This window comes from Tursiops truncatus, chromosome 12, assembly GCF_011762595.2.
Source record: "Tursiops truncatus isolate mTurTru1 chromosome 12, mTurTru1.mat.Y, whole genome shotgun sequence".
In the NCBI taxonomy this organism is placed as follows: Eukaryota; Metazoa; Chordata; class Mammalia; order Artiodactyla; family Delphinidae; genus Tursiops; species Tursiops truncatus.
This window is the reverse complement of record NC_047045.1, coordinates 77,972,834-77,988,751: the sequence shown is the minus strand read 5'-3', so window position 1 is coordinate 77,988,751 and position 15,918 is coordinate 77,972,834. Positions and strand designations below refer to the sequence as shown.

The 15,918-nt window shown below is 39.2% G+C and overlaps 1 long non-coding RNA gene across 13 annotated transcripts in view; it reads right to left on the bottom strand.

The window, feature by feature from the left end:
* LOC109552827 (uncharacterized) overlaps window positions 1-14,454 on the bottom strand; it is a 166,004-nt gene extending 151,550 nt beyond the window's left edge. For 8 of the 13 annotated variants that reach the window (XR_012324933.1, XR_002179723.3, XR_012324934.1 and 5 more), the window contains exons 1-3: window positions 14,008-14,454; window positions 9,901-10,009; window positions 7,389-7,459 (exon numbers count right to left, since the gene is read on the bottom strand). This is a non-coding gene — a long non-coding RNA (uncharacterized lncRNA). Of the gene's footprint in view, window positions 1-83; window positions 200-7,388; window positions 7,460-9,900; window positions 10,010-13,794; window positions 13,958-13,982 lie in introns of those variants that run through there. The other 5 variants (XR_012324939.1, XR_012324940.1, XR_012324935.1 and 2 more) reach the window with 5 other exon arrangements.
* Window positions 14,455-15,918: the final 1,464 nt, after the last annotated feature.

Sequence of the window (15,918 nt, the reverse complement as noted above, 5' to 3'; positions counted from 1 at the left end):
ACACCCACGAAGCAGATCCCACCACAAGCACCTTCCCAGGAAGCCCTCTCTGTCCCCACAGGTCAGAGACTTCATTTTCTCACCTCGAGATTCAGGACAGGTGACACACCTGATGCCATTCCTTCCACCCCTTCAAGAAGCACCAGCGAAGATCTGTTGGAGTCCCATGGCTGACCTTAAAGAATGGCCAGAAGAAGTTCTTCAAACAAAAACGAAATGAAAAAGAAGGTTTCCAAGCCACGAAGAAGGAAGAAAAAAACAGCGAGAAAAGCAATACAATAGACTGTCATTCTTCTCTTGAGTTTTCTAAAACATGTGTTATGATTGAAATTAAAATTATAACACCATCTAATACTTAAGACAATGATATTTAAAGTAGAGAGGGTAAAAGATAAATTGAAGTGGGGTTTCCACATTTAACTGGAAGTGGCCAAATGCTGATACCAGTAGTCAGTGGTAAAGCATGTATATATATTGTAATGCCCAGAGCAGATACCAAGAAAACTATACTAAGCAAAATTCTCAAAAATACAAAAATTACATCAAGGTGGAATCTTTAAAACATGTTCAAGTAACCCGCAGGAAGGCAAGGGGGAAAAAAAACAAAGAACAAGAAACAGAGGAAATAAACAGAAAACAAAAAACAAAATGTTAGATTTAAGCTCTAACACATCAGTAATTACTTTAAGGGTAAATGGTTTAAATATGCCAACTGGAAGGCAGAAATTGGCAGACTGGATTTTTTTAAAAATGATCCAATTACGTGCCATTAACAAGAAATTTACTTCAAATTCAATGGCATAGGTAGGTTGAAAGAAAAAGGATGAAAAAAGGCATATCATTTTGTTTATGAAAAGGGATTGAGATACATGCATAAGCTTGTATATGTATAAAAATGTTACAGAAGGGCTTCCCTGGTGGCGCAGTGATTGACAGTCCGCCTGCCGATGCAGGGGACACGGGTTCGTGCCCCGGTCTGGGAAGATCCCACATGCTGCGGAGCGGCTGGGCCCGTGAGCCATGGCCGCTGAGCCTGCGCGTCCGGAGCCTGTGCTCCGCAACGGGAGAGGCCACAACAGTGAGAGGCCCGCGTACCGCAAAAGAAAAAAAAGCACTGAAAAAAATGTTACAGAAGGCTACAAAAAACCATTAACAGTATTTAGTTCCAATGAGGGTAATTGGGGATCTGGTATGAGAATACTTTTCACTGTCTACCCTTCCATGCACTTTAAAAAATTAACACATGCACTGGTAAAGTTTATGCAAGTTTATGTAAAAATAAACTGAAGAAAATAACTTTGGTTAATAAAACGTAAGGACTATCTACTAAACAATGTTATGTTACTATAGTAGTGGAATAATAGACCCCACCAATGCCAACCACAAACCATTAGTAAAAGTCCCACATTATGTGAGTTATCTGCATCAATATTGCTCTAGAGTTAAAGGAGAATCATGGAAAAGGATCCATGTTCCCTCTTTGTGTCAACACTGGGACTGAGATATAGGAATAGCCACAAGCTAAAGAATGAAGAATAATAGCTCAGCAGAGGCAAGAGAGAGCCAAAGTTGCTCATAAAAATATAAGTCCCCCTTGCCCTCCCATCCCCACCCACCAGAGAGTCACAGAAATCTTGATGAAGCCATTGAATTTTACAGTCATGTGTGGTTGTTCAAGCTCATCTCCTTTTCAGCTCAAAGAAGAGAGACTTTTAGCTGACCATTAGGTGACAGCAGCATGACCTATACCTTGGTCTAGGCCACTTGTGTCCACTTGTGGAAAGACAGCCTTAAATGGTTTGACCAGGGCTTCCCTGGTGGTGCAGTGGTTGGGGGTCCGCCTGCCGATGCAGGGGACACGGGTTCATGCCCCGGTCCGGGAGGATCCCACATGCCGCAGAGCGGCTGGGCCCGTGAGCCATGGCTGCTGTGCCTGCGTGTCCGGAGCCTGTGCTCCGCAACGGGAGAGGCCACAACAGTGAGAGGCCCATGTACCGGAAAAAAAAATGGTTTGACCAAAAACAATTCATCCAGAGTTCTCAAAATTTTTCAGTGGTAATGCCCATTGACAAGATTTATTATTTTAATTACTTAAGTATTATTTCTAAATTATAACAAAAGAATCATGTTCCTTAGATACAAGCTACTTAAATCATCTATACCATGTTTGCAATATACCTACATCCATTTTTAAATTCAGGAAGAAAATGCCCCATGATCAGAACCCTGATGACAAATTGTTTCCTCTTTCATGACAGTAGCAGTGGGTGAGACAGATGACTCAGTGCTTTCATACATTATGGTTTCCCCATTAGCTATTTATACGGAAATCTTTTAAAAATGTATATGCTTAAAAGTTTAAAGTGTGTTTCTCAGGACATTACACTGACAAATAGATATTCTGTAGGTTCTTTCACTCCAGACAATTTTATTGCCAAAGGAAACAGAAAATGTAGAACGGTTCAAGTTCCTGATCAAAACCCTTAAGTAGGGACTTCCATGGTGGCACAGTGGTTAAGAATCCACCTGCCAATGCAGGGGACATGGTTTCGAGCCCTGGTCCGGGAAGATCCCACATGCTGCAGAGCAACTAAGCTCGTGCACCACAACTACTGAGCCTGCCCTCTATTGCCCACAAGCCACAACTACTAAGCCTGCATGCCACAACTACTGAAGCCCATGCGCCTAGAGCCCGTGCTCTGCAACAAAGAGAAGCCCCGCTCACCGCAACTAGACAAAGCCCAAGCGTAGAAACGAAAACCCAATGCAGCCAAAAATTAATTAATTAATTAATTTGCTAAAACCTCAAGTAAAAAGAGAATTTCTTCCTAGATAAAAAATATTATCCAAAAATCCTTAAATTAAAAGAAAACAAAACAGGATTTTTTTCCCTAGAAAAAATACAACAGTACAAGACAATACACTTGTAAGCGTGATTCAAACCTAGGAAAGAAGTGGTATTTGGAGGTACAGGAAGAATATTTAGATTAAATGGAAGAAATGACAACAAAAACCACCAAAGAGGAGTTGGTCTTAAGGACCCCATTGCCTATCCTTGTCACCCGTCTCTTCTGTCTAGTGGCCTTAGAAGTGGCACATTTCTAAGTGAAGAGATGAAGAAATTACTGTAGTGGTTGCCATATTAGAATTCTATCTACCTCCCTGTCAAGTGAAGTGCATTTGATTCCTGTGGATAACTAAGGTGCATTAGTCAGCACATTGAGATGGAGCGGTTTTTTATATAATCAAATGACCTATTTAATTGAAAATCATGATTTCATCTTGGACAAACTACTTTTGGCCTATGCTTGCCTAACAGTAAAAAAAAAAAAAAAAAAACAGACCAGATCTTGCACTAGCATTCACCAGTAGGCTTAAGCTTCTTGGATACACTCAGTTTCCTTAAAGCCAAGAATACAATCTTCCACTTGGCTCCCAACCAGAGACGCCAAAACTCATTGCCTAATGCTGCAATTTATTTTGTGACAGCCCTCTTCTTAGCCCATATTTAAATTCCAGTACAAAATAGATACAGAAGGCACTTGGGATTTCAACTCTTATGGATTATATTGTTTAAACCTAGAAGAACAAAATGCCCTAAAATAGTGTATGCAAAACATGTCTAAGTATTTTGAAGATCCAAATTTCTTTAAATCAACATAGTATTCCCTTTCTGCTTTCACTATAGTACTAAGTGGCATATGTGAAGGACATAGGCAAACCTGTGGAACCCGAGTCTGAAAGATTTTAAGACAGCAGCCCATAGAATAATAAAATCACTTTTAATTCAACAGAGTCACTAGGATAACCTAAAGTTATATACCAGCTTTTTAAAAAAATATATACAAAGCTTAATTCAGCTGACTCCCCTAAGTTTTTTCCTTGTATTCAAGGAATTTGTAACTGAATAGTATAACCAGCATACCAAATTGTTCAGTGATGCAAAAGATTATAAAGAGAAGAAGAGAGGTAAAGAAGGAAACAAGAGTCACCATTGGAGAAAGGAAGCAATGATTTACATGGAATATTTGGCATGGAATGCTCTACCTTGTCAAGACTTGCTGTGCACTGTAAAATCCTGTTTAGAAACTATGGCAGCATATTAAGGAGATTTAGTGTTATGAAAACAAATGGGGAACTAAAAGTAATAAAATGAAGTTTCCAATGTCAACTGATACTAAATGTGTGACCTCGAGCAAGTCACTTAACTTCGTAAGTCTTAATTTCTATGAAGGCCTTAAACTAGAATTATTTCTAAGCTCTACACAATAGGAAATATGTTTTTTTAAGTATTAGGAGTCAAAATTTTAAAACATATTTTGGAAGAAGTAATACATTGACTATTGTTTCTTTTAGAAAAAAATTTTTACATTTGATATTTTGCAAAAATAATTTCTATTAAAAAAGACATCTATGATGTTTTTCTCAAGAATTTTGCAATATTAAAGGTTGGAAAGTCAGGTGAGCCTTGAAATGTTTCTGAATAACAACTATGTCTAAAATTTTTTTAAACTATTCAGTCTTCAAACAAGTTGATAATTATTTATTTTAAAAATATCTTGCAATATGATAGCAGAACACGTGATACCTGTAAAAATCCTTTGTCAACTGAAAGGCAATAAAAAATATAAACATCACTGTTATTGTTAGTGCTAGAAAATTTTACATACGCTGCTGAGTTCTTAGGTTTATGGATTATTCCTTTACATTTTTAGTGACGATAAAATCTAGATGTTAAGTTCTAAGCAAGATCCTATAATGAACAGCTCATATGAATGTTCTTTCCCCTTAGCTTTTAGAATATTTGGTAAACCCAGATCCTATCCATGATTCTTCAACAGTTTTATTCAAATACAGTACTAGTACTGATTTTAACTTAAGAAGATATCCATTGTCACTCATGTAGCTCTGGATGAATGAATTTTAATTTGACCCTCAAGAGTCAGTCTAGCCAAATAATAACAATGAAAATGCATGAGAACAGTAATTTCAACCTGGCTATTTCACAGACAAGCTTATTTTATGCATCAATAGCAAATAAATCAAGAAATTGGATGGACTTGCTGAATGTCTTTCACTGCTCTAAGTAAATCCATCTAGCTAGCGTAACAAGCAGTTCTGAAGATTGGAATGTAAGCAGAGAAGAAATATTGATTGATTGCTTTATTTAGAGTAGAACTGTAACACCACCTATGCAAGGCATTTAGCATATCAAGCTAGGCAGTACCATCTTGCTGCTATAAACTTAACTGCAAGATAGATTAGACACTGGTGTGTGGAGTCTGGTCCCATAACTAAGAGCCATCTCTAATGGCAAAGCAGCTCCTACGAAAGGCATTAACTTTAGGGAGATGCACGTGACTGCTGGCTGGCACATTGGATTTCCATACTGCAACACTACAGGGCAGCTGAGCATCTGTGGGAATGTCAACATACGCGTGTGCGAGTGAGTTGTTTCCAATCGACCTTGTAGGCACTTTAAAGAGGAAGAACGCCAAATTCGTGCACCATTTTGGATGTTTGGACATTGTTATAGACACGTAACAGCAAAGCACCCTCTAGAACAGTGGTCCCCAACGTTTTTGGCACCAGGGACTGGTCTCGTGGAAGACAATTTTTCAACGGATGGTGGCGGGGAGGGGGATGGTTCAGGCGATGGGGAGCGGCAGATGAAGCTTCGCTCGCTCACCCACCACTCACATCCTGCTGTGCGGCTAGGTTCCTAACAGGCCACAGACTGGTACCCATCCACGGTCCAGGGGTTGGAGAATCCAGCTCTAGAAAAACCTCTCCTTCCCTCTCAGCAATTCTTATTGTTGTTGTAATTATTATTTCACAAATAGAAATAATACAAATAAGCCCTGGCCCATCATCCGAGACCTAGTAGATGCCCTACTGAGCCTGAAAGAACATAAAAGAATTTAAAGAATGGGAAATACCTGCATTAGCAATATAACTGCCTGGTAGAGATACGTTTAAGTGCTTATTCCATGATGAGCAGCATTTTAATAACAATGCCAGCCCTGAGAAAAACTGGGAAAAATAGTTACCAATCTCATAAATTTCTAGACTAATCCACAAGATTATCCAGATCACTCAAGTTTTCCAGTTGATGTTTCCCTGGGATTGACACATCTATTTTGATGCCTTGCTTGAACAGCCTCCAGCCGGGGCTACATTCATGGGCATTTGAAATGCTTGCCTATGCCTGGTGCCTGAGATTTCAGGGCACCCCTCATGCTCCACGCTCCATCTCCCACTTGTACAGTGTTGATGCAGACACTCCTTGGGGACCTTAAAATATGGGGGAAACTAACTTTGAAAGGAGACAACTAGAAATTCAAACAATTGGTTACCTTATGCCAAGAAACCAAATTGTCCGAAGTAATAGAGTGACTCGACATTCAGGGAGACCTAAATCCCAAGAGCTTTGCGTACTACAAATGAACACCCAACAACATAGCTTATAAATCCTTCTATAAAACAAAGCAAGTTATATCTGAAAAACAGACTCAAATGATGTCTGCAATTGCTCCAAAGAGTTACTTTGAATATCATAACCAGTAGAGGAATCCCAGTGCATGGAATTCCAACTGCTTTTTCAGAAAAATGACAAATTGCTATAGACCCCAAGCCTTGAGGAGGGTCACTTGTAAATGTAACTGCTCAACCTTAATTTATTACCGTGTAAAACCTTACAGGCATTCTTATCAGAAGAAGAATGTTTGTTCTCACAAATAACTTGATATAATCAGTTGTAATGTGATTCAGAAGTAAAATCATTGGTTATATTTGATACAAACGTCAAGGGAAAGTGTTTAAATATATTTTTAGTACAATCAAATGAACATTAGTAGTTTGTTAACTTTAAAAGAAGAACACGATTATAATTCTTTTTAAAGGCTTGGTTTACAAAGATCTTCTCCAATAGCCTTCACAGACTCTCCTGTGAAACTGACGTTTGTCTAGCTTTTACTCTGCAGTTATAGTACTCCAGCGAATCCATCACGACAAGCCTCCTCTAAACACCACAGTTCCTACACTGGAGGATTACAGAAATAGGTGATATGTTCTACTGAATGTTATAGCTTTCACTCTGTTGCAGTGATGTCACACAATGTGAGCATCACTTGTGTGAAGGTTCTGGAGCGACCTGACCTGGGTCGCTCTCCTTTTCCCGTGAGACCTCACCTCTCCTTGGTGCTCCTGCAGTTCTCTTTACCTCGATCCTGGCACATAACCCACCGTGTTGATATTAATCCAAACATCATGTGAATGAACAGACAATAAGCTCTGCGAGAGTAGGAGCTTTCTGTTACTCAGCTTTGTGTCTGCAGCCTCAAGCAATAACTGCACGTCACTCAAAAGTTCACAAAACATGTTCTTACCGGTTGAACTGAACAGTGACCAGGTATTTGACTATGTCAGCTTATTTTTTCTTCTTTTGTTTTTGCGGAATCTAAAAAAAAAAAGATACAAATGAAGTTATTTACAAAACAGACACAGGTTCACAAACATAGAGAACGAATTTATGGTTATGGGGGTGGGGGGAATAGATTGGGAGTTTGGGATTGACATGTACACACTGCTATATTTAAAATAAAATGCCCTTCCATATGTCAGCTTTCTATGTCTAAAGACCAATACTTTCATCTGAGGCCCCAAGAGGCATAACCAACCAACTTCCTGGCAGCAGCTCACAGGACTTTTTGGTCCTCAGGTTTTAGAAAGGAAGCTACTGTACCTTTACACAGCAATGCTGAAGGGAGATCTAAGTGCCTCTCTGTGAGATGCAGAAATGGGAATAGTTTATCACCTACTATAAATAGAAAAAAATGAGCATGTTTACTCTCTTTTCTTGTAGTACAGTATGAAAAAAAATTGAATAAATATCCTTGATGCCAAACTCATTAGGTTTCATTCTAGAAATGATTGTGTGAAAAGGGAGAGTTTCAGAAAAGCTTTTTCAAAATGAGGCTGTTTAAGTAGGTTTTTTTCCTCAATCCAAACTACAAATTTTGATTTATAAACCACAAGCAGTTTCAGAAGCATCTCTGAAAAGGCTACTTATACTCTTCCAGGCAGGAATCTGATAGTGCTGGGTGGTTATTTTTCTAGAGAAAATGCTGTCTTCCAACAGGTTGGGCTTGCATTGTTCCATAGGAAACCACATTTCTCCCATCAGTGAGATCTCCCCGCTGAAAAGAGAATTCCATTTTCTTGAACCTTCCTTCTGCCACATCAGAGAAGAAATACCTAGAAGTTTGCACAAAGCTTGCCGAGGACTGAGCTGCAACAGCATGAGAAGACTGGTAAACTCCCCACCCCTCCCTATGGGCACGGTGGCATCACGCCACATGACTCCTGTGGCGGGTATCACATGCCCTGTCATAGAAGAGGACAGAGCGTCTGTGTCTATTCTAGATTTCTCTAGCAGTGATTTTCCTGTTCCTGTTCCTATTTGAATTGCCCCTTCTCTTTCTTCACAAAACATATCCCAGCTTCATTTTCAAGGCCAAGGAGGAGAGTAAGCTGTTTCCATCCAAGGGTGATTTTCATAATTAGTCAGTTCATCCCATTTCACATTCCCAATTTATTTCATGTATCTTCCAGTCCCAATAAAGGACCATATGAGCATTTTTATTTTTTAAAAGATATTTTGCAAATGGAAAAAAAAGAACAGTTTTAAAGTGTCCTCTAAAGTTGTCAGGAACATAAAATTAAAATCCCTTTAAGATACCAAAATCAACCTAATGAAGAACAGATTAATAAGATTTCAGGAAACCTTTTTTATTTCCTTAAGCAGCTCCAGCTAAGAAAAATATAAATTCAACTCAATAGAAAATTCTTTCATGAGAAATGATTAAGGTTTGGAGAATGAAGTTTAGGAAGGGAAGAGGGAGGCCATTCTTCCACAGTGAGGACTAATTTCTAAGGTTAACATCATTCACTCACATACAAAATGGTTCTGAAAATTTATGTGGACAACTTACTATATCTACAGAGTAAGGAAACCATCATGAACGATTTCACCCATGAAGGATTAACTGCTATGAAAATTTCCACCTGCAATAAACAACTAGAAAACGAGACAATATATATGAAACAAATATTTTCAAACAGTGGACACCAGGCAATGTGTAGGTCAGTGGTTCCTAAGAGAAGGAGAAAATGAAGTAAGTCCTACAATTGCCCTTGTTTACTGCCTGGGGTCAGTTTCTAGGTCCAAAACAGTGAAGCAGGAAATAAAGAGAGGCTGAAGTTCTCACTGAGTTGAAGAGATCAGGTTTGGAGTTTGATTGTCTAAGCCAGATTGTCTAAAATTTACAGAACAGAATAGGGGAGAGGAGGGAGCTACACAGAGGTAGCTCCAGAGATCTGCAGAAGTGTCCACTGAAATCGTTGCCTAAATACTAAACTATGCATGTGTATGGTAGAACTCCAGAATGCTGGGGGAAGAACCAGAAAGCAGCAGGATGAAAAATTAATCTAAGAGAAGGCAGGAAAAACAGGAGAAAACAATGACCAAAAAACCCCAGATGGGACAAATAGGTAACAACTAGCAAGACGGTAGATTTAACCCAAAACTTGTCAATAATTACATTTAATATAAATGGTCTAAAAACTAATTAAGAGACAGAAATTGTTAGATTTAATAAAAAACCAAAACCAGCTATACACTAGCTTCAAGAAACCGATTTTAAATATAAATACTCAGATAAATTAAATATAAAGGAATGGAAAAAGATATACCAAGAAAAATAATCTAAAGAAAGCCAGAGTGGCTATATTAACAACAGACAAACTAGACTTCAGAACAATAAATATTACCAGTAATTAAGAGGGATACTTCATCACAATAAAACAGTCAGTCCAACACAATCTTAAAGGTGTTCATACCTAATAACAGAGCTCCAAAATACATGAAGTGAATATTGATGGAACGAAAGAGAGATACAGATGAATCCAAAATTATTGTTAGATATGTCAATGATGTTTTTTTCAGTACCTGAAATGACAAGTAGAGAGAAAAATCATTAAAATATTGAAGACTTGAGGAATAACACTATCAATCAACTTTGACCTAACTGATATTTATAGAAAACTCCACTCAAAAACAGAAGAATAGGGCTTCCCTGGTGGCACAGTGGTTGAGAGTCCGCCTGCTGATGCAGGGGACATGGGTTCGTGCCCCAGTCCAGGAAGATCCCACATACTGCGGAGCGGCTAGGCCTGTGAGCCATGGCTGCTGAGCCTGCACCTCCGGAGCCTGTGCTCTGCAGTGGGAGAGGCCACAACAGCGAGAGGCCCGCGTACCACAAAAAAAAAAACAGAAGAATAAATATTCTTTTCAACTGTAGATGAAACACATTTACCAAGATAGACCATGTTCTGAGTTATAAAACAATAAATTTATTTATCTCAATAAATTTAGACAGACCAAAATCATATAAAGTATATTCTTTGATCACAGCAAGATTAAACTAAAAATTTAAAAAGATATCTGGAAAAATCACCAACTATTTGGAAATTAAATAACACACTTCTAAATAATCCATGGGTCAAAAAAAATTATAAGGAAAATGAGAAAATATTTTCAACAAATGATAATGAAAATACAACATTTGATATCTGTGGAATGTAGCAAAAGCAGTGCTTAGAGGGAAACTCATAGCTTTAAATACTTATATTAAGAAAGAAAAATGGTCTAAAAATTATTATCTAAGAAATTAAACCCAAAGTAAGCAGAAGAAAGGCAATAATAAGAAAAGGGACTATGAAATAGAAACAGGACACACAATAGAGAAAAAATCAGTGTAACCAAAAGCTGGTTATCTTAAAAAAAGAGAAAGAATATAAATTACCAATATCAAGACTAAATGAAGTGACATCACTTCTGATTCTATAAAAATTAAAAGAATAATAAGAAAATAGTATAAACATATTTATACTAATAAATTTGACAGCTTAGATAAAATAGAAAAATTCCTTGAAAGACAAAAAAAAATCACTCAAGAAGAAATAATGTTAAAGACCTATATCCTATTCAAGAAGTTGAATTTATAGTTTAAACACCATCCCACAAAGAAAATTCCAGGCTTAAGTGACCTTATTGGTAAATTGACCCAAACATGAAAGGAAAGAATAACACCAAAGCTTCCAGAAAACAGAAGAGAAAGGAATATTTCCCTAAGACCAACACTATCCCGATTCCAAAACAAGACAATAAAATATTACAAGAAAAGAAAACTACAGTTGAAGATCTTTCATAAACATAGAGGTAAAAATTTTTAATGAAATATTAGGAAATCAAATCCAGCCATATATAAAGACAATGCACCATGACCAAGTGGGATCTATTTCAGGAATGCAACATTCAAAAATCAATGTAATTCACCATGTTAAGATGTTAAAAAAAAAAAAGCAAAACTACATGATCATTTCAATAGATACAGAAAGAGCATTTGAAAAAATTCAACACATACTCATATCAAAAACTGTCAATAAACTACAAAAAGAAAAAAACTTCCTCAACTTGATAAAGAACATCTACAAAAGAAATCTTCAAAACACACTGTAAAGAAGGTAAGTCACTCTTGGAGGAGATATTTTCAAAACATACAGCTGATAAAGCACTTTTACCCAGAATATCAAAATAAGTCATAATTTGTTAAGAGGAGAATCCAATAAAGACTGGGCAAAACATGTGAACACTTCTCAAAAGAAGATATACAAACGGCAAATAAGCACATCAATAGGTGCTCAATATCATCAGTCATTAAAGAAATTCAATCGCTACTAATGCCCACTAAATTGGCTAAAATTAAAGACTAACGCTACCAAATGTTATTGAAGATATGGAGTAACTGAACTTTCTTACATTGCTTCAATGTATAAATAAAATGAAACTTGCTATAGCTACTATGCGAAATAGTTTGGCAGCTCCTTACAAATGCTGCAAGTACATTTACCATACTACACAGAAATCCCACTCCTATATATTTACTTAAGAAAAATGAAAATATATGCCATGCAAAGATATACCTGAAGGTTCATAGCAGTTTTATTCATAATAGCTCCAAACTGGAAACAAACCAGATATGCCTCAAGTAATGAGTGAATAAACAAATGGTATAATTATACAGGTGACTACTACTCAGTCACAAAAAGAAATACTGAAAGACTTGAAGCATAGATGATTCTCAAATGAACAACGCAAGTGAAAGAAGCCAGACACAGAGAACCTACAGGCCAAATGACAAAGACAAAACTAATGTCATGCAAAGATCAAGAGTTTCCAGCGTCCAGAGCAAAGGAGAGACTGAATGCAAAGGGTCATAAGAGGATTTTAGGGATGATAAAAATGCTCTATATTTTTATTGTGGTGATGCTTACTTAGCAGTATACATTTGTCAAAATTATACATTTAAGTTGATTAATTTTATCGTTTAATTGTTCATCAATAAAGCTTATTCTTTAAAAATATCAGAAGGAAACATAATAAAAAGAAGCCATCATCATTTATTTAAAATTCTATGCAAAAAGATATTGCTCTTTTTTCCCTATTATTGTGTGTCCTGAGGTGTGTTTTATCTTTTATCGAATAGGGGAAAAATCAAGCTATTTTAAACTGAGATTATGTGGAAAGAGCTTCAAGTGGTATAAATACATTTATATTAAAATTAGAGTACTTTACAATAACTAATTGATGGGGTTTTTTTAACATATATTTTAGAAGTGCAGAGAATACACATGGATGCTTATCTTTTTAAAATTAATTTTTATTGGAGTGTAGTTGATTTACAATGTGTTAGTTTCTGCTGCACAACAAAGTGAATCATCCATACATATACATATCAGATGCTTATCTTTATTGTGATTTATTAAGTAGTTGGATGGCTCTACTCAAATCTCAATATTTACTACTTTCAGTACTTCATTTGAATTACAGTTTCATTTAGAGAATTCTAATTTTTATAATCAATAAGTCATTACTTTTCACATACAATTATAATGAACATAACGTTGGGATAACATTATGTTTACTGTTTTGCAGTTTCACTTCTAGACTATTTCGTAAAAAGTTGAAAAACAAATTCACTGATGGGAATAGATTTCCTCTGCGTGGCTTTCAAATTCATTGTAATCAATCCTGTAACATTAAGCACATTTCCTCATCAATACAAAAATTAAACTTCAGGGACTGACCTTATAAATAGATCAGAGAAAGCAGAAGGACACTGAGAATAAGTTAACAACATTTCCAGATAATCAAGCCCAATAAAAATGTAGTGTTTGAATGTGAATTTGCAAAATAAATCAAATTGAAAGGTATGTTCCCAGACTTTAAATAGCCTATGCTGGGGCTTCCCTGGTGGCGCAGCGGTTGAGAGTCCGTCTACAGATGCAGGGGACGCGGGTTCGTGCCCCTGTCCGGGAAGATCCCACATGCCGTGGAGCAGCTGGGCCCGTGAGCCATGGCCGCTGAGCCTGCGCGTCCGGAGCCTGTGCTCCGCAACGGGAGAGGCCACAACAGTGAGAGACCCGCGTACCGAAAAAAAAAAAAAATAGCCTATGCTGAAAGAGAAAAGAGTAACCTAGTAAATCTTGATCACTTTAAATTGGCAACACCGGAGGCTTCCGGGAAGATGCCGGAAGAGTAAGACGCGGTGATCACCTTCCTCCCCACAGATACACCAGAAATACATCTACACGTGGAACAACTCCTACAAAACACCTACTGAACGCTGGCAGACCTCAGACCTCCCAAAAGGCAAGAAACCCGCCACGTACCTACACCAGTGGGAGGGAGCTGTGAAGGAGGAAAGGTTTCTACACACGAGAAAGCCCCTTCGCGGGCGGAGACTGCGGGTGGCGGAGGGGAAAAGCTTTGTAGCCGCGGAGGAGACCACAGCAACAGGGGTGCAGAGGGCAAAACGGAGAGATTCCCGCACAGAGGATCAGGGCCGACCGGCACTCACCAGGCCGAGAGGCTTGTTTGCTCACCTGCCGGGGCGGGCGGGGCTGCGAGCTGAGGCTCGGGCTTCGGTCGGAGCACCTGCAGAGGACTGGGGTTGGCGGCGTGAACACAGCCTGCAGGGGGTTGGTGCACCACGGCTAGCCGGGAGGGAGTCCGGGGAAAAGTCTGAACCTGCCTAAGAGGCAAGAGACTTTTTCTTCCCTCTTTGTTTCCTGGTGCGCGAGGTGAGGGGATTAACAGCTCTGCTTAAAGGAGCTCCAGAGACGGGCGCGAGCCGCGGCTAAAAGCACGAACCCCAGAGACGGGCGGGAGACGCTAAGGCTGCTGCTGCCGCCACCCAGAAGCCTGTGTGCAAGCACAGGTCACTCTCCACACCTCCCCTTCCAGGGAGCCTGTGCAGCCCGCCACTGCCAGGGTCCCAGGATTCACGGACAACTTCCCCGGGAGAACGCATGGCGCCTCAGGCTGGTGCAACGTCACGCAGGCCTCTGCCGCCGCAGGCCCGCCCCGCACGCCGTGCCCCTCCCCCCCCCCCCCCCCCCCCCCCGCCTGAGTGAGCCAGAGCCCCGGAATCAGCGGCTCCTTTAACCCCGTCCTGTCTGAGCGAAGAACAGACGCCCTCCGGCGACCTACACGCAGAGGCGGGGCCCAATCCAAAACTGAGCCCTGGGAGCTGTGAGAACAAAGAAGAGAAAGGGAAATCCCCAGCAGCCTCAGAAGCAGCGGATTAAAGCTCCACAATCAACTTGATGTACCTGCATCTGTGGAATACATGAATAGACAACGAATCATCCCAAATTGAGGAGGTGGACTTTGACAGCAAGATTTATGATTTTTTCCCCTTTTCCTCTTTTTGTGAGTATGTGTATGCTTCTGTGTGAGATTTTGTCTGTATAGCTTTGCTTCCACCATTTGTCCTACGGTTCTATCCGTCCGTTTTTTTTGTTTGTTTTGTTTTCTTAATAATTATTTTTTTATTTTAATAATTTTATTATATTTTATCTTTATTTTATTTCACTTTATCTTCGTTCTTTCTCTTTTTTTCCTTCCTTCCTTCCTTCCTTCCTTCCTTCCTGCCTGCCTCCCTCCCTCCCTTCTTTCTTTCTTTCTTTCTTTCTTTCTACTTCTACTAATTCTTTTTTTCTCCCTTTTATTCTGAGCCGTGTGGATGAAAGGCTCTTGGTGCTGCAGCCAGGAGTCAGTGCTGTGCCTCTGAGGTGGGAGAGCCAACTTCAGGACACTAGTCCACAAGAGACCTCCCAGCTCCACATAATATCAAATGGCAAAAATCTCCCAGAGATTTCCATCTCAACACCAGCCCCCAGCTTCACTCAACGACCAGCAAGCTACAGTGCTGGACATCCTATGCCACACAACTAGCAAGACAGGAACACAACCCCACCCATTAGCAGAGAGGCTGCCTAAAATCATAATAAGTCCACAGACACCCCAAAACACACCACCAGACGTGGACCTGCCCACCAGAAAGACAAGATCCAGCCTCATCCACCAGAACACAGGCACCAGTCCCCTCCACCAGGAAGCCTACACAACCCACTGAACCAACCTTAGCCACTGGGGACAGACACCAAACACAACGGGAACTACGAACCTGCAGCCTGCAGAAAGGAGACCCCAAACACAGTAAGATAAGCAAAATGAGAAGACAGAAAAACACACAGCAGATGAAGGAGCAAGATAAAAACCCACCAGACCTAACAAATGAAGAGGAACTAGGCAGTCTACCTGAAAAAGAATTCAGAACAATGAGAGTAAAGATGATCCAAAATCTTGGAAATAGAATAGACAAAATGCAAGAAACATTTAACAAGGACCTAGAAGAACTAAAGATGAAACAAACAACGATAAACAACACAATAAATGAAATTAAAAATACTCTAGATGGGATCAATAGCAGAATAACTGAGGCAGAAGAA